The 19,897-nt window shown below is 37.6% G+C and overlaps 1 protein-coding gene across 3 annotated transcripts in view; it reads right to left on the bottom strand.

Annotated features, from left to right (window-relative positions):
• The window catches only part of LIP2 (lipoyltransferase 2), a 62,235-nt gene extending 42,542 nt beyond the window's left edge, over positions 1-19,693 (bottom strand). The window contains exons 1-3 of one of the 3 annotated variants that reach the window (XM_089805500.1): positions 19,462-19,692; positions 19,165-19,335; positions 11,245-11,308 (exon numbers count right to left, since the gene is read on the bottom strand). The gene's annotated coding sequence lies outside the window, so the exon portion shown is untranslated. Of the gene's footprint in view, positions 1-11,244; positions 11,309-19,164 lie in introns of all 3 variants that reach the window. The other 2 variants (XM_089805499.1, XM_089805501.1) reach the window with 2 other exon arrangements.
• Positions 19,694-19,897: the final 204 nt, after the last annotated feature.

Below are 19,897 nucleotides of genomic sequence, written 5' to 3'. Positions count from 1 at the left end.
GCCGCTACATCCTTACTTTCATTGATAACTTTTCACGTTTCACATGGGTCTATTTTCTTCATCACAAGAATGAAGTGGTTGCTAAGCTTCAAGCCTTTAAGACTCATGTTGCACCAAAATCAAGGAAAGTCATCAAGGTTCTACGGATGGACAACGAAAGCAGATATGTGGACAGAAGACTTAAAGACTTTTGCAAACTTGAGGGAATGATCTTCAGAATCCACCAGCATTTAGTCCGCACAAGACAGATGTTGCAGCACTGAGGATTAGGACTCTTAAGACCATGGCAAGTTGCATGACACAAGCCAAGTCTCTTGATCCTACACTAGAAGTTGAAGCTATCAGCAATGCCACTCACATACTTAACAGGTCTCCTCATATTGCCTTAGATGGGAAGACTCCTTTTGAGGCATGGTGCGGCGGAAAACCAATTGTGAGTCACTTTAGAGTCTTCAGTTGTCTAGCATGGGCAAACCTATCTTCCAGGGGATGCAAGGCACTAGCACCTAGGCCTTGTACTTTCATCAGATATGAAGATAGTGTGAAGGCATATTGACTTATGGATCCAGAGACTCATGAGATTTTTGTGAAGGATGTATACTTTGAGGAAAGTTCATCCAACTTATCCTTTAATCCTCTCCGCACTTCATACACTGTGGAAATTGATAGTGACACCAACAATAGTGCTTCAACAGATTCAGACACATGGGGTTCTATCGACAATTGCAGCGAGCGGTCATGACATCAGTATAGTCCACATGCTTATATTGCCACAATTAAAGGTCCAACACAGCACAGTACATCTCGTCTGCCAGCTCCAGCTTCAGTTGATGACTTCTTGGCAGACATTGCAAGTTTGTTCGTGGAGTCACACACCGCAGATTTGGGAGACATCCTCAATGATTTACATCTTCTCTTTGACAAAGATGATCCTTCTACAGTTGTTGTGAAGGCTCACTCTGACCCTCGTGTCCATTCTCTACGTGATCAATCTTCACAGGTTGGCGTGATTGTGGATCCTTATGTACAGCAGTTGGAGAAGGTCTCTTTATCAGTTGAGGAGACAATTGGCTCTATGAGACAGGTTCTACAGACATCCTTGCCAAATCTGCACTTGTTCTTTTCAGCATCGTTGGAAGGGGCGACCATCAGCATCGACACAGGGACACTTGAGCAGGTTTCCGAGCCACCATACATCTACAGGGGAAGCATCTCACCAATACCTCTGCCATTGTTTCTTCCAAAGGGGAGGAAAATTATACAGCGGTCATGGATCAACTTCTACATTGGAGTGTTTCTCATTGATCAGCACACTACATTTGGGGGGGGGGACTACCTTTTCTCCTCCTTCTCCTCTTTTATGGGGGGACTTTTTCCTCTTAGGGGGTTTTGTCCTTCTCCCATTTCTCTCTTGTATATACTTGATATATGTTGTAATGGGGGGGTCTTGATTACTTCATCCATCCATGCATCTTGCTTTTTCATCTCTCTTTTTGGGGGAGGGCTTTTCCCATGAGGTTTTCTCTCTTTCTCCACTTTATGAGAATTTGCATTTCATTATGTACATGGGTACCTAACATGGCCTAGTAGTCGAGACCCATCATGCATTTCATCCTTGCTTTTGTAAACTTAAGTGCATTCCCCTAAGTTGCACTTAAGGGGGGGTGTTGGTGTAAATAAGTATTTACTATTTACACTTAGGTTTACTTAGGTTAATACATTAGTTTATTATTTATCTATTAGTCACCTAAAAGTATGTGTACTCTTGTGAGATGTCATATTGACAACACAGGAGTTCGCACCTCTTTTATGCACATGGTGTCTACAACACAAGAGTTAGCACACTAATTAAGTACATGGTGTCTACAACATCTCCACTTGAGATACACCTTGTCATGCTTATCCTCTCATCTACAATGAAGGATAAGAGATGTGTTTAGTTGTCATGCTTATCTCAACTCCTGGTTCCTTCTAGACCCATTCTAGATGCATCTTGAGAGACCTTTATATACAGGCACTCCTAGTGTGTATGTACATAGCGATGTATGAGGACATGCTTTGATTATTGATCATACTTTTTTTGGTCTACAGTTGTGCTTGTGTATAAGTTCTTCAATCTTGGGCGAATTTTGCCCTAAGGCAAATTCTTACAAAAATAAATCTACTCCAAGTCAAAGATTGAGGAAACCGTGCAATACTTCAAAGCAACATTAAGTAATTCACCATGAAAAACCAAAAATGAATTATCCATCACTTCAAAAGCATCATGGAACCAATTGATCTTGTCTCTCCCTTAGCTAGCCTAAACCAATTCTTCTACAAGCTCTCTAGCTTCTAGCCCTCCAACTAACTTTTTACAAATGAGCAGGCCTTGGCCTTTATAGTTGCTCAATTATAATGAAGGCCAAAGATTAATCTAAGATGAAGGGCTAGGATTTAACCCTCCAAACCCTAATACAATTGCCACATTTATAACCAATTACATAAAGGCACCAATTCATGGGCCAATAAAAATTACAAAGCTTTTGATAGTCAATGAGAAAACTATACACGACATGATTGATTGACTATGCTTGAATCAGGGAATTTTTTTATTAAAGGAGATAACCAACTACAACATCATCATCCTTATCTTGTTGATCAATTTAAGAACATGTACTTTGAATCTTGGCTTTGTTGGTAAATATATTTGTCACTGCGATATTATCTTCAAAACTGACCCTACTTGCCCTATGGGCAATGACAACTGTGCCAGCAGTTGGAGAGATTGCAATCAGATCACTATCTAATTGCTACCTTCCTTTGCATTTGACAAGGGCAGTTCCCTTGTATAATAGGGGTATTTAAGATTTTCATGTACTTTTAACCTGAAAGTACATAAAGGAGAAAAAGTAAAACTAAAGAAAGAAAACTGAAACTTCAAAGGTAGACATACGAATATCATTTAAGATTCTAGACAGACAACAGATTATCACAAAGAGGGTTTCAAGCACATAATATAATAATGACAATGAATGGATAGTAGACCCTGACATACACAAAGATGCGCTATCCTAGTAAATTTCCCTCAAGATGCTAGGAAATGAATGTCTATCAGCATATCAATTGCATAGATAGAAGAACAAGTGGAGCTTTCCATTACATAAAGAGCTTACCAACTTGACATATGAAAAATCAATAATAACAATTTGTGAATACATTTGAGACATATCACTAAATGTATTATTCATTATCTTGTTGAAAGTATACGATTTCAAAAAAAACTTTGTACATAACGTAAATCCAAAAGTCTAAGGAAATTTCGCCATAATTTCCCCTTTGCAAAAAGTTCCCCACCCCCTCCCCCCATTTACAATGCAAAGCCTCATACTTATAGGCTATAGAGGATAACTACCTAATAACTCCCTTTTCGAGTCAGTAACCAAGTTAGAGTGTAGTAGGTATTCATGCTTTTAAAATCAACTCTAACCTTTACAAAATAAAAGTTAAAACCTTAACTTTAACTAAATAAAAGTCAAAATCCTAACTTAAGAGTTGCAATAAGTGACACGTATCACTTTTTGCCACTAGGTAATTATAAACCTCCAGTGAGTAAAGATCAAATTACCAGCTTTGCCATGATAGTATTCTACCCCAATCTGCTTCCTTCATAATTGTACAATCAACTCGCCATTGTAGCCACACACTAAAACATGTGTTTTGAAACCGATAAATTAACAAAATTCAGTCACCAAATTGCTTTCCGCTAAAGTCATCGATTTGAATATGTGTTTTGAATTAAGTTCAACTTATTCAACAACATCTTGATTTTCAATGATAGATGTTTTGATTGCATTTTCTAAGAAACTTTCCTCTCTGTGACTCTAATATCCTCTTGAATAATAAGTTGCATAACCCATTCCCATTGTGTTTATCCTTCATTACCACCTTTAAAAAAGGATCAACTTGAATTTTATAACTTAAATGGATAATACAAATTATCACTTCCAATGAAGTGAGAGCTTTCCTTCTTCCAATCTGCGAACCTTCCATTAAATAGACTCTTCATGTCAAGTTTCTTGAATGATGTTGTTGTGCCTTCTTTTAGTACTCTACACAAACCTATGGTCTCTTTCACATTTGTGATGGGAAAGGACACAATAAGTGCTCCTTACATTGTTTTGCCAATTCAATTTCTTCCCAAGCATGAACTCACCAACTAATATCTCATCATAGTAGAATTCCTTTGCAATAAATAGCTCATCTACTTAAACTTCATGTGTCATAGATGTTATTGAGAGGATATGTTCTTTGGATAGTTATCAAAGTGCAATTCCAAAGCCACTAATGTACACCTCAGCATTAATAATCTCAACTACATTTAGGAGACTAGGTACAAGCAAGGATCATTTTTCTTGAGATTGTAGTCTTTTCACTATTGCTTTGACCATTCATTAACAACCTCTTTCCTGCAATAAGGAGAAGATAAAATAAGACTTCACACCTTTCATGGGATGATGCCTCCTTGAGGCATTTTATCAAACAATTTGGTGCTTCCCTGTGATATCAGCTGAACTACACAACTTTGTTGTCATACTTTCATACACATTTGAATATAGGCACTCATTATATTGCATAGATGGCATCCATCTAAGCAATTTGATTTCTTTTGTGTCTTGGACACCGTTTATAACTCTATTATTAACCGATAGGCTATTTATGTGGGGACTGCCCATCAGAATTCAATGTCTGATGCTGGTGAAATAACAAACGATCACTGAAAAGGATGAGAAGTCGGATTTTCCGGCCACTGGATGCAATGATTGTTGGATACGCACAAAATGGATTTGTTGAAAAGACGTCAAGGCTTTTCAAAGAAATGCCTCACAGAAATGTTTTGCACAAGGGCCACGGACTGTGTGCACTTGTTGTACTTGAAGAGGTTGCTCTGTGAGTCGTTGCAGTTGGTTTTCATGGCAGTCGTGTCAAATGTTGTTTTGAAGGATTGCAGGGTGTTGATTCCATTGCAGGAGTTTGAAACCGCAACCAAGAGGTGGGATTTTAGGTGGCAACTCATGGCAGCCTGTTTGTTGATCCCCTGTTGTGTGAGGTGAGTGTAGACCGCGCTTACACACAGGTTTGTTGTGGGTTTGTTGGGAAGGAGGAAGTGGTCACTGCATTGAAGCCCTGAGAAAAGGAGGTCTTGATGAGGTTTGCTATGGCCTCACAGCAGTTGGTCCTGGAGGTATTTTGACTACTTTGAGCAGTCGATAGATTCAATGAGATTGGGAGAATGATTGGAAATCAACACCCTCTCTCTTCACTAACAATCGATTGCTCTCCTAGCTCTAAGATCCAAGTTTTGTGCTTCCTCTGGACCCTCATAATTTGAAAGCACAAACTAATCACCGGGTGAATTTAATCCTACCCACTTGGACAAAGATTAATTTGATTACAGAGGCCAAAATGATGAGAATCAAGAGCAAGGGAGCATGAAATTATGGGAATGGTGTTTGTAATCAGCTTGGCAGGCTTAAAAAGGAGGTGAGGAGAGAAGATTAATGAGAGGAGAGGAAAGGACAGAGCAGGTCAAACAGACTAGATATAAATTTGGGATGGTTGTTGAGCGGTAAAAGGTTATGTTGAAACCATCGTAAAAAATTCTAATTGCTGACTCATTGTGGGTGCATACAAAACATCACAGAATCTTTCAATCTGCACAGTGTATAATTAGCAATTAGATAAATCGGTGGTTCCTTTGAGTTTTTTGTTAGAAATGTTGAAGTTTGTAGCTGCGATAGAGATATCTCTCTCTGATTTAATGAGAGAAATTTGTTTGTTATGACCATTATGGTCATCTTCAGCTGAAAGAGATATTTGCGATTATATTTAAGTTATTATTATGTTAAAAAGTCATGCAAACTACATCATGCGAAGAGGCGTACGTATGGAAATGTGAAGAGTTGTATATGTGGAAATATGAAAGGTCTTTTTTTGGGGACTCAAAGAGACCTTCGTTTGGAAGATGAAGAGTCATATGCAATCTATTTATGTGATTGCTTGTTTTATTGTAAATCAGTCGAGAAGAAAGCCATGTACTTGAATATTTTATGATCAATAAAGACATCTTTTGCTGGTGTGGCTGGGCTTTTCCCTCCAAGTGGAAGGGTTTTTCCCTTCAAGTGAAAGGGTTTTCTGTATTGTTTATGCTCTTTTGTTGTTGTTTATCTCTATTTCTGGGTCAAAACATTAACATTGTATCAGAGCCAGGTTAGATAACAGCAAGCAAAGGGGTCTTTGTGTTCATTCAGCTCTGAAAAGTACATTTGCAGTATTGCTTCTTCTGCTATTTCATGGTATCTTAGAGTAATGTATTATTATCTTAATTAAAGCCTTGGTGTCTATCTGCTGATAGAAGTTTTTTTTTTTTTGTGAGCTATTATTTGATAAGATTATGAATGATCTAATTATGTATTGTTTTATCATATCTGTTGGGTTAATATTTCATTGCACTGTATTATAGTGCAATAAGAATACTATGAAACCTGGTATCGATGATCATTTCATCTTCCAAGAGAGATGCTACAGTTTTGGGCAGAGGAAGGCAGTGCTGCTAGGGCCGTGGATGCCCGAGTTCACAACAGATGCATACATTAATCTAACAAGGTGGACAGTAGTTGCAGATAATTGCTTGTAATGATCAGAACCGTCTCTGAATCACTATTGTCATCAATGTGACTTGAGAATTGAGAAGCTCAGGTTGAATAATGTTATCCAGTCATGTTTAACAAGCGTTCAAGACGGCATTGCTCATCCCGAATGCTGTTTGCAGCTTCTCCTTCTGGCAGAGTATTTCAAGCAGAGTGAAACTTGCATTTGATACAGTCGGCTGAACATTTCTGGTTACCTTTATGATATGTTTTTATTCTATTTAGTTTTCAATAGCTTCCTCTTATTCATGGTGTATGAAGGAATGGGATGAAGAATAAAAGTGATGTTTTTCTGCTATTAATCAAGTCTTCCACAGCATACAGAGTGATATGTCATTGTCGGAAGTGTCGGTCTTCCCTTATCTAAAACAGCAGCTACTATCGAGCAAGAGGGGAAACAGATGCTTCAAGACTCATTTTTTTTATAACTGACATCATTTTGTTTTTTGTGGTAACCCACATTGTTTTGAAGGAACCGGCGATAATTTTATAGTGGATGGCTGACTTTCCCAACTTAGCTGATCGTAAGATATTGCAGACTCTTCAATAGCACTAAATAATGCTCGTTGAGTGTAGTTCAGTAAACAGACTCATTCATCTATGTTGCAATAGGAATACATGCAGTGCACCTGTGCATTGATAAGTTTCCACTTTTATAATTTCCTATGCATCAATATATATGTGGAGTGGAGTCACTAGTATCGCAAAGGGAATTTTTCTGAGCTCACGCTGGGTGTGGTTGGATGAGCAAGACTGGTCAGGATGATTCTGCTTACCGTTCACACAGGGAATCAGCCAAGAACTGAGCGACAGAAGACATAGTGATGTTTTTGAAGGTTTCTCCCAAGGTTATTGAGGACGAGGATTGTGTTGAGGGAGTTGGGATTTGGATGCATGGCCACCACTTATTCCAATCCTAGCAAAATTGTGCCATTGATTCCCTCTATCGCGATGGTCAAGACGAGTTGCTTTTGTAACGTAATTGTTTTCTGAAAAATGGCCCAATTTGTCGCAAATTCTCACCGCTTTGAAGATGGTACTAAACAAGAATTAGAGCAAAATTCTGAATAAAAATATGTTTGTGGTATGCACAATATCAGGTATGTTTTCTTTTACTGCATTCTCCTTGATTTGAAGACACTGGATTTGATAAGCATGGTTCAGGGAGCTTCATGATATTTAATATGCAAGAATATATTGGTTTGAAATGCAAATTCTGAATAAAAATCTGTTTGTGATATGCACGTGATCAGGTATGTTTTCTTTTACTGCATTCTCCTTGATTTGAAGACACTGGATTTGATAAGCATGTTTCAGGGAGGTTCGCGATATTTAATATGCAAGAATATATTGGTTTGAAATGCAAATTCTGAATAAAAATCTGTTTGTGATATGCACAATATCAGGTATGTTTTCTTTTACTGCATTCTTCTTCATTTGAAGACACTGGAATTGATAAGCATGTTTCAGGGAGCTTCACGATATTTAATATGCAAGAATATATTGGTTTGAAATCTCGTCTTTACTAATAGTTGCTTTCAGGAAAGGTGGTTGTTTGATTTTATAACCATGCGCATTAAAAGAAAAACGGTTGGTAAGCATTAAGAGCTGTAAAATTATCCTTGTGCCTCGTAGATGTTTTATGATTACAACTGGTGCTCAACACCAGCGTGTTGTGTTTATTAAAATTGTATAAAAATCTTGTTCACTGGACTGATAGTTTTTTTTAATGTGTAGAAGTCGCATTGAACTATTTGTGACACTGAAGCTCGTCAGTTTCTTTCATACTGGCAATGATTTCTTTTTATGCTCTTTACAATATATGTCATCAGAAATATTATTTTTGTATCTATCTGGTTGTATCTATCTGGAAAGAGAGTATACCTTTTCTTTGATCTCTATGATAAGTGGATCTTATGAGTTGTTATAATTCTCTTGGTTGCAAGGTGCAATGGGATAGTGAGAGATTTTGCAAACGTTGTTTGCAGTCTTGATACTAAATTGGTGACAAATTATCTTCATTAAAAGAGGAAGATCATGTTTAGAGAGAGACTATTCAGCTTCAGAGGGAGGTTACATGATAAAGGGAGATGTCCAACTCCTTGCAAAGCTGGCATGACAACAAATGACTTGGAACCAACATCTCATTGTGGTTATTAAAGCTGTCCCTACTGAGAGAGAGTTTCTATTAAGAGAAAATCTCAATTATTGAAGTTGTCCTTGCTGAGAGGGAGTCTCTGTTAAGAGAAAATCTTAGTTATTAAAGTTGTCCTTACTGAGAGAGAGTCTCTGTTAGGGAAAAATCTCAATTATTAATTTATTCTTCTTTGGGAGAAGTTTGAAGTAAAAGCCCTTGTTCCACCCTCTACAAGTAGGTACGGTGAACCACCCTCTGTGAGTAGGCAAGGTGGAAATGTATTGTTCTCTGGGAGAAGTCCGAGGTGAAAACCCTCGCTCCACCCTCTGTGTGTAGGTACAGTGGACCACCCTTTGCAAGTAGGCATGGTGGAAATGTATCCTTCTCTAGGAGAAGTTTTGAGATAAAAGTCTTCGTTCTACCCTCTGCAAGCAAGCATTGTGAAAGTCATGTGTGTGTGACTCCATTCTATGTACCAATGAAGTAACTTCGGTGGATTATGTTTTGCTGAGATAACCAAGGTTGCATGGGTACTCGTACCCACACCCCTGGTACTCGTACCCACCGAGTACCCACGTACCCAAGTACCGGGTACACGTATCCCACGTACCAGGTACTCGGTGGAGAGCATCATAGCTAAGGAACTTGATTAAGATTCTGAATTTTTTTTTGGTTTTTTATTTTTGTATTAGCTTGTTGTTTATCAAACGTAATTCAATACCAAATCAGTTTGAAACTTTGATACTTTGAAACTTTGATACTCATTAACAATAAACTTTATCACTGTTCAAGTCATAAGTTTATCATTTGCAATATGTCATTGTTATATGATTTAGGATCCTCTTGTTCATGTTTAAAGTCTGCCTTCTTTGTTATGCATCTAAGCATTTATCATGTATTATTATTTCAAACATATAGCAAATCTGAAACTGAAAACAATACATTACATTTGCAAACTTTATCACTATTCTTATTTTGAAAAACCATTGTCATGTCTCATAATTTCAGATGTTTTATAAATATAAAGGTATAATTTTTAAATAAGTTTGACATACCCAAGTACCTCCGTCCCCTATTATGAAAAATACTTTAACCATTAAACATTCAGCAATAGCATATATATATATTTCAAATTTCTTGTTTTGAATGCTCAATGTCATGACTCATGACATATATTTTGATTTTTATATTTTCTATAAAATATTAATTATATAGAAAAAAATAGGCATACACACGTACCCCCGTCCCCTATTTTGAAAAATATGCGTACCCGTACCCGTTCCCGTACCCACGGACCCGTGCAACTTTGGAGATAACATATGTTATGTGAATTTATCATTTTTGGTTGCAGTTATGTGTGCATACCTGACTAAAGATCTGTCCCTTACTAAGAGGAAGTGTTGAAATTTCTAGTGCGATAAAGATTTCTATCTCTGATTTATGAGAGAGAAATTTGTTTGTTAGAACCGTTATGATCATCTTCAGCTGAAAGAGATATTTTTAATTATAATTAAGTTATTATTATATAAAAAGACGTGTCATACATCATGCGAAGAGGCATACATATGGAAATGTGAAGTGTTGTATATGTGGAAATTTTTTGGGACTCAAAAAGACCTTCATTTGGAAAATGAAGAGTCATATGCAATCTATTTATGTGATTGCTTGCCATATTGTAAATCAGTCAAGAAGAAAGCCATGTACTTGAATATTTTATGATCAATAAAGACATCTTTTGCTGCTGTGGCTGGGGTTTTCCCAGGATAAATCTTTTGAGTCTTTTATGTATTGTTTATGCTCTTTTCTTTTTGTTTATCTCTATTTCTGGGTCAAAACATTAACAAGAAATATATATTGTATTTTATGGATATGATGGTAGCGGTTGATTCTTCAGTGGCTGTCAACTGTCATCAGTTTAGGAGTAACTCCCAACTCCCTATGAATGTAGATTGACTGTTTAGAGGGTGTGTTATTTAGTTACCTGCCAATATTTGAAGAAATTAATTGTCACTTAGTTGCCAGTGTTTATGGACTCACTTACTGTAATTGAGAATAACTGGGAAATGCTCTAGCAAACATTCAACTCTCATTTAAGTCAGTGGCATTGCCACAGCAGCTGAATGCATTAAAGACAAAAGCCTTTAAGCGTGAAACTATCATGTTGGGGATGCAGACCATGGACGTAGTACATATCACTCAGTGTAGGGTTTGTAAGCTGGGAGTACCCATTAAGTCATATTACACTGACAGACTTCCCTCTTAATGTATGTCTTCCGCAAGAAATTATGAAAAAATATTCAAAAGTATAATTGTTGCTGGAGTATTGTGAGTCTGTTATTTCTGCATTAAGGGTTACTATAAGCAAATACTCTCAACATGCAATATTTACCAAAATCAGAATAAATAAGGAGCACTCACAATATTGACCCTGAAAATATGGGATTGAATACAACACATTCGCCCTGCCCCGAGGATCTGCTCCCTGTAATAGAAGTCACCAACAAAAGTGCTAACAATAAGTTAAATTTCTTTCTAACTCGAGTCATGGAAGTAAGTCTAGAAGTATTTTGCAAAATATAGCCACAAGTTGCATTCTAGTGGAAGCATAACATATATGTGCATAAAATACATTATAACACCTATGCAAAAAGAAACGAACAATCATGTACCTAAGCTCACACTCAGAGACAATTTGTTAAGTGATTCACACTCCGCGTAGAAACTTACTTACAAGCTCAAAACTAAATAATGCTCTCGTATCTACGATTGCTCAACTATGAAAATATATGAGCAATGATTTCACATACACATTTTCTTGAATATGAGACAAGGGCAGCTCAAAACCAAATAATGCTCTTGTATCTACGATTGCTCGAGTATGAAAATATATGAGCAATGATTTCACATACACGTTTTCTTGAATATAAGACAAGGGCAGCGACTGTGGGCAATAGTAGATCTGGATTTATATGTGTGTAAGCTATGACAACTATAGGAGCAACTTTTTATAATTTTCTTCAAAACCAATCTTCAATGTAACTACCAGTGATATCAATATATAAAGATCAAAGAAACTGAGAACAGGAGTAACAATGTCATTCTTTATTGTAAAAAATTCTGAAAGTGAAAGTAACTGAGAGATTTCTATTTGTAATCTATTGTAATTCTTTATGGTTATCTATTTGTAATCTATTGTAACTATTAGAATGTTTGTAATATTTAGTTAGGCTGTAGATAACTGTTAATTTTCTATTAGCTAGAATAGAAAGTTTCTATTATTTGCGATCGTTTCCTAAGGATACATCGTTTCATTCTTTTGTATATATTGACTTCTCGGTCTCTATTAATATTAAGCAACTATTTACCAATTACTTTGTAATATGGTATCAAAGCATAGTGGAATTTTTTTTCGAAAGTCATAATTTCTTGTTGAAATTATCTGAATCTGACCTTATTTTCAAAATTATAGTTTCCATATTTTATCTGCTTCATGATACCTAGCTTTGACTAAGGTTTTAATACAAGGTCTACAAATCGCGACTGGAAAATTGCAATTTCCTACACACATTTTTTGGAAATTTCTCTATAAATCGCGGCTAGGAAAATATGCCCTAGAAAGTTTTTTTCCATCTGCAACTCATGATCTTTGTTGCTGGGCACCACTTCCAAGTCTGATCCATGGTAAAAAAATGAGCCACAAAAATTACAAGTGCGAGCTGTTTTTGAAGAATTCTTCATGCCTATATCTGCAACAAAACACAATTTTTGGGTCTGATTCTTCATCTACTGTGACAACCAGGTAGGAAACCCCTCTTTGAGGAAGAAATCAGTCCATTTTCTGCCTGCACTCACCTTTTTCTGTGCAACTTTTTCCTTCCATGGCCAACTATTAGGGTTTTGTTCAAAAACCCTAAATTTTTTTGCTCGAAAAAAATTCTGATTACAAATTCTTGGAGGGTTTTTTGCGAGCTAAACTAGGTTGTCTTCAAATGTTTTTGGGTGCCTCGATTTTCGAGCTAGTGGATCCGGAAATGGACAACATATTCTTTATGGGTTTTTCAAGCTCTCTTCTAGGTACCCATTCAAATTTTCAAGGTCTTCCATTTTTTTGCTTCGAAGTATATGTTTTCACAAATTTTCACACTTTTTCATTGAAAAATGTGCTATGGCATCTCTGACTAATATTTTGCTCAAGAGCAATTCAGAATTCAATGGTCGAAATTATGGCACTTGGAAGCAACAAATAATAGCAATTTTGAATATCGGAATACTGATAAAATTGTTCAGGGTGTTACATAGCATCAACAGCACTTGGTCCTAATCAAGATACTTGAGATCTGAATAATTAGGAGGCAGTGATGCTTCTCAAATTATCTGTAGCTGATGATCAGCTCTCTTAGATTCCATCCGACAAGACAACTGCGGAGATATGAGCATATCTCAAGAATCTTCATATACTTCTGACAAAAGCAGAGCCTTCTTTTTGAAGAACACTTTGTTTTCTATTATTATGGATGAGCGAACCTCGATCCAAGCTCACCTAAATCAGATTTAGGAAATCCGTGATCAATTGCTTGCCATTAGTCGCAAGATGGAAGAAGAGGACATTTTGGTCATAACTCTGAAGAGTGTACCCAAGTCCTATGAGCATTTTATCGAGACTCTCAAGATCACTTCTACTGGTCTGAAATTCATAGAACTCTGCACAAATCTGCTTCAACAAGATCAGTGGAAACAACAATTCAGTAGCAGTTCCAGCTCCACCTCCACAAAGCAAACCTTTGCTACTAAATCCTTTCAAAAGAATAAAGGCAAGTCTCAACAGTCTTCTCAGCAAAAGTCCTCTGCTCTAGCTTCAGAAAGCTCCCAGAAGAACAGTCAATGTGCAACTATTGCCACGAGTTTCATCACATGAAGGTTGAATGTCGGAAACACTTAGTTGCCCAATCTAAGCAATCAGGTTCGCAACCCAAAGCAAACAGTCCAGAGCACACTAAGTAGACAGAATCTACCTTTTATGCCTTCATGGCTAAAAGACTTGCAAATCATGTGAAGTCATCTGCCTGGTACATTGATTCAGGTGCCTCTCGTCATTTCACCCACCGCAAAGACTGGTTCACTAACTACCAGCCTTATTCAAATTCTGTTATTTTTGGTGGCGAAGAAGAGTACACCGTTGTCAGCAAAGGCAACACTCAAATTCAATCTGTTGGGAAGAATCTCATTTTCCTTGATGTGTACTACGTTACTTGGATGGAACTAAATCTACTCTCAATCAATCAGTTACCAACTTACCGCAACACTCTCCACAATCGGATGTCACCTTCAGTTCGCATTAGTGAACCATCGTTGATAAGGTGATTCAATCTATTGTTGCAGTAGGTCTTGAGGATCATGGTCTTTTCTGACTTACTGATTCTGGTGATTCTCATGACTTAGCTATGGTTGCTTGGCAATCTTCTATTAGCACAGTTTGGCATCAGCGGTATGGGCACTTAAATGTGCATTACCTCTCTCAGCTTGTTGGAGAAGAGCTTGTCCTCAAATTTGCCAAAGATTGAGACTTAACAGCGTCGAGTTTGTGATGCATGTCAAGTTGGGAAGCAACATTGCACAGCTTTCACTAGTGGCGATTCATGGCGAGTTTCTTAGGTACTTCAACTTGTTCATGTTGATATCTGTGGCCCTATGGCCACTCCTTTTGTTCTTGGGTCCAGGTATTTAAATTGTTTGTTGATGATTTCAATAGAAAAATGTGGATATATTTTGTCAAAAAGAAATCCAATGCATTTACTCTATTTCAGAAGTTTAAACCTTTAGTTGAAAAAGAGTATGGTAAATCTATTATTACTCTTAGGTCAAACAAGGGGGGGGGGGGGGGGGGAATTTTGTTCTAATGACTTCTCTAGCTTCTTGGATACTCATGGCATCAAAAGCCAGTTAACCACACCCCACACACCATAGCAGAACAATGTAATTGAATATCGGAACGGATCAATCATCGAGATGGCTTGATCCATGCTTGAACACAGACATGTATAGAAGAATTTTTGGGCAGAAGTAGTTAACACTGCAGTTAATCTTTTGAACCAATCAACCATAGTGGCAGTCAAAGGTAAGACTTTGGAAGAGGCATGGTCAAGTCGCAAGCCCAGAATCGGTCGCTTGAAGGTTTTTGGCTCTCTCACTTTTGTTTGGATCCCTGATGCGTCATGCACCAACTTGGATGCCAAGAGTCAGAAACTCATGCTTGTTGGATACAATAATCTTCACAAAGCCTATCGCTTGATCGACACTAAGACATCCCGTCTCCTGTACAGTCGAGGTGTAGGCTTTAATGAGAAGCGAGGACCTTTCATGCATGTTTCTCCTATCCCTAATCCAGCAAACCAGCCTATGAAGGCTCATGATTTGGGAGTTAGACTTCCATTAGGTCCACTTGATGGGAAGGCTCCAATAGCTCCTACAACTCCAATTATACCAGTGATCCCTATACAGACACCTCATGCTTCTCTTATGGGATCGGCCAAATTTGTAGATGCTTCATCTGAGTTTGATCCAAATTCTTCTAGTGATGAACTTGATCATAGAGCATCTCTTGATACTAATGTTGGTCATTCTCCTCTCTGGCCCAAGTGGTGGGCTAAGACACTTGTTGATCTTCGCAATGATGAACTCATTGATGGGAGAACTGCTCGGAAAAAGAGCAAACCTACAAAGTTAGTTAACTTTGCTCTCATGGCCAACATTCACAGTGTTTGAACCTCAAATATATTTCGAGGCTAAAGGAATTCTAGAGTGGGAATAGGCCATGCTAAACACCAGAACCTGCTGAAGAATAACACTTGGGTCCTTTCTGATCTCCCACCAGGGAAGAAAACCATTGGTTACAAATGGGTTTACAAAATTAAATACAAATTTGATGGTACTTTGGATAAGTACAAAGCTCGTTTAGTTGCAAAGCGCTTTTCTCAATGTCAGGGCATTGATTATGAAGAGACCTTTGCTCCTACTACAAAGATGAGCACAATCAGATTAGTCCTAGCCATGGTAGCATAGTTTGGCCGAAAGGTCCATTAGATGGGCGTCAAGAGTGCTTTCCTGAATGATGATCTCCATGAAGAAGTTTACATGACGTAACCTCCTAGTGTCAAGGTTGCTAGTAAAGAACATCAATTTCTCAGAGTAGTGAAAGCTCTCTATGGCTTGAAGCAGGCCCCTCGGGCATGGTACAAAAAATCAATAAGTACCTCAATGATCAAGGCTTCTAGAAGAGTTCTTCAAACTCAAATTTGTACATCGAGACTACTGACGGTGGCATCATCCTTTTGGTTATTTATGTGGATGATTTGATCATCACTGGCAGTTCGGCATCTTTGATTTGGGGAATCAAACAGAATTTATGTCAGTCTTTTGATATGACTTACCTTGGGCTCATGCATTATTGCCTACGTGTTGAGATTTGGCAATAGTCTTCTGGTATATTCATCTCTCAATCCAAATATGGCAGGGCTCTGTTAAAAAAAAATTCAGATGCAAGATTGCAAGCCTGCATCTAAACCCATGGAGAAATATCTCAAGTTATCAACCAAGTCTGATTCTCCTCCCATTAATGATACTACATATAGGCAACTCGTAGGCAACCTCATCAACCTCTCTGCTACTAGGCCCAATATCAACTTCGTAGTTAGCTACATCTCCCGCTTTATGACAGCTCCCAAGGCTAACCATTGAATGTCAGCAAAGCGTGTGCTTCGTTATGTGAAGGGCACTTCAAATTATGGACTTCTTTACTCTCGGAGTTCTAATCCTAGACTCAATGGGTTCACAGATTCAGATTGGGCAAACTATGTTGACGATAAAAAGAAAACTTTAGGATGTGTTCAGTTTGGGATCCAATGCCATCACATGGACCAGTAAGAAGCAACAGGCAGTTTCTCTCTCCTCTACAAAGGTTGACTACAGAGGGATAAATAAAGCAAGTTATGAAGTTGTTTGGCTTCGTTGGATGCTTGGGGATATGCAGATGTCACCAGCAGGACCGACCACATTTGTTTGTTGATAACAAAGGCGTTATCAAATTAGCACGGAATCCAGTATTCCATGAATGAACCAAGCATGTAGATGTTCATTGTCACTACATATGACAGCTAGTTGAAGATGAGACAATAGACTTGCAGTATATTCCTACAACGGATCAGACTGCAGACATTCTCACCAAGCCTTACAATGGATAAGTTTGTCAAATTCAGAGGACCGCTTGGTGTTGTGGATAGATTAGGCATTAAGGGAGAGTATTACAATAATAAATAGCTTCTATTATTAGTTAATGGTTATCTATTTGTGATTTATTGTAAATATTAGAATGTTTCTAATATTTAGTTAGGTTGTAGATCTATGTTCCCCCAAGTTTCTGAGATGGGGACAGCAAGGGACAGCAGGACGGGTTTTCAGGACGGCAAAAACTTTTGCTGATTTTGGAGACAGGGAGGGACGGAAAATGGAGACAACTATATAGCAATGGGGGAAATTAAAATATATAGATGAATTTTAAAATATTTATATGAAAACATGGATAAAGCATGTACTTATACATATAGAACCTTAAAATATAAGAATCAGCAGAATTCATATGCCAATTTTTTGTTACTTTATGAGTTAAAGTCTAATTTGCTCTAGAAGTCAATGTGAAAGTCCCCTAGGTGTCCCCAAGTCTCTGAGACGTTTACAAGGCAGGGACAGCTGAAAATATACTGGGGATGTGTCCCCAAGTAACATTGTTGTAGATAACTATTAATTTTCTACTAGCTAAAATAGAAAGTTTTTATTCTTTACAATCGTTTCCTAAGGAAACATCATTCCATTCTTTTGCATATACTAACCTCTCGGTGTCTATTAATATTAAGCAAATATTTACCAATTACTTCATAATAATTTATTGAATTATATCTTTTTATAATTTTAAGCTTTTGGAGTCAATTGTGTCTTTCTTTTTTGCATCACTGTTTAGGATCATACTCTATGGTCCATCATCGTGATAAAGAAGTGCAAGCAGAAAACATGAGTAAATGACATACTAGAAAGAATAAAAAGATGTGGATGGTGTGAGAAGACGTAACCTTGGACACAAAATCCAAGACCAAAGTTGACAAAAGAAAGATATAGAAGAGAAACAACTACACAACAAGTTTACAAACACAAATGAAAACATAATTAATTACAAGAAGACACTTAGCAGGCACGGTTATAGATAATTACATGTGACAACATGTCTTTGCTTCATTCGCCAAACAATTATCATGTATGGCCCACGATTCTACATTTTGTATGCATGTCTACCGTAAATCATTGTAACTACAACGTTGAGAACAGTTTCTATGTCTCCTCCGCAAAGAGGAATCCACACATTGTATTGAATTAAATGTTTCTAAAGTTGTTTTGAAAACCCATCTCAATACATATTTGGCAGTCATGAATATGTGATGAGACTACATTTCTTTGAGGCGTCCGATCAAGCAGTTAGCAGGTAGCCTCCACATTTCACGCAAAGGCCCAGTAGAGCACTTGCTACTATGGCATCATACAAAATTTGCTGTGCTTCTTTGGATACCATACAATGTTCCAAAGCTTCCATATTGGCTTAGGCCGGAAGGAAGTTGGCAAAGGTCGTGGTACTTGGCTCTGCACCCATCGACTGCATTTGAATGAAAGTTTCTTAAAGCCTCTTCAGAAATCCATTTTGTGTATAAACTGTGATAAAAAGAAAGCTAGAGAACTGTATTCTCTCATGGCGTTTTGTAAAATAGTGCAAGTGCCTTATTTATGAGTCTCTATGTGCATGATTTCACCAAATTTGCTGTTTGCAGGTTGTGGTAGCCACTGCACTACTTGAGAGTTTCTAGAGACTTTTCAAGCAATCCCATTTTCTGCGATTCTTGCTGACAGTCCATTCTGTGATCTGCTTTGAGATGACTTACCTTGGCTCTTATGTAAGAATCCTTACTGAAACTGATAACAAATTTCATACACACACCGATTCATTGAACAAGCATTTGGTCAAACATAATTCAGAAATTATCATATCCGTCAGCGTAATTCCGTCAAACACTTTGCAAACTCCTCCTGTTTATTAATATGTCTTTGTTCTATGTTCTGAATCTCATAGTTCGCTGTTTACTGGATAACAATACATGTAATATGCGTTTTTAACAAATGAGTGCATTCAGACACACTTAAGTGAATATAGCAGAACCAAAATCAATTGATACATCAATGTCACGGCTGTTGCGATATTTTGATTTTAATTCAAATCAATGTATGGCAGTTCTTTACACATACCCGGAAAATGTCCCTTCCTTCAGGCGTCCTTGGGTTTGCAAAAGAGAAACCAGCTCGAGTATGCAGCTCCTGTCACCACAAAACATTGGCAGTAATCTATTTCGTCACGATGTCTTCTACCGTGAGGGCTGCATACGGATAGATTTAACACAGCTACCAAAATGAATCGCGCTGGGATTTTGCAGCAGAAGAAATCAAAGCTAAATCACTCAACAACCATAACAAGCAATCTGAAATCAAAGGATAGCCCGTCCTAATATTTCTCACGGCAAACCTAAATCGATACACATTCAAAACCTTGGAATAGGCTTTCAGAATAAAGCTCGAGCCAAGATGAATATTCCCGGTGAGGTTTCAACATAGCCCAGCCAAGACACGAACCCTGCTGGCTACCAACCAGTAAGGCCACCGCTTCAACAATTTTCAAGAATTGAGGGGCACATGCACTGTCAAAATCCCAAAGATGTGAGTCATTCAATTTCGCTATGGACCAACCAATAATCTTTTAGTCCTCCATTTTTTTTATTTAATCAGATGCAATAATCCCTCCTATAGAGAATTAAAACTAGCAATGGCACCCTAAGGTGCAATGTGTACATTAAAGATATATTAAAGTTCAATTCAGAAATGTATTTGGTTTATTTTGTTTGGATAATAATTTACAAAAAGGGGCGCATGCGCCAAAGTTCTTCTTTCATGTTTTTATGGTTAAATGACTTGTGTTTTCATATGA

This window comes from Cupressus sempervirens, chromosome 10 (genome assembly GCF_028749045.1).
Source record: "Cupressus sempervirens isolate cs-2001-9-10 chromosome 10, ASM2874904v1, whole genome shotgun sequence".
In the NCBI taxonomy this organism is placed as follows: domain Eukaryota; kingdom Viridiplantae; phylum Streptophyta; class Pinopsida; order Cupressales; family Cupressaceae; genus Cupressus; species Cupressus sempervirens.
This window is presented reverse-complemented; position numbering and strand designations above follow the sequence as displayed.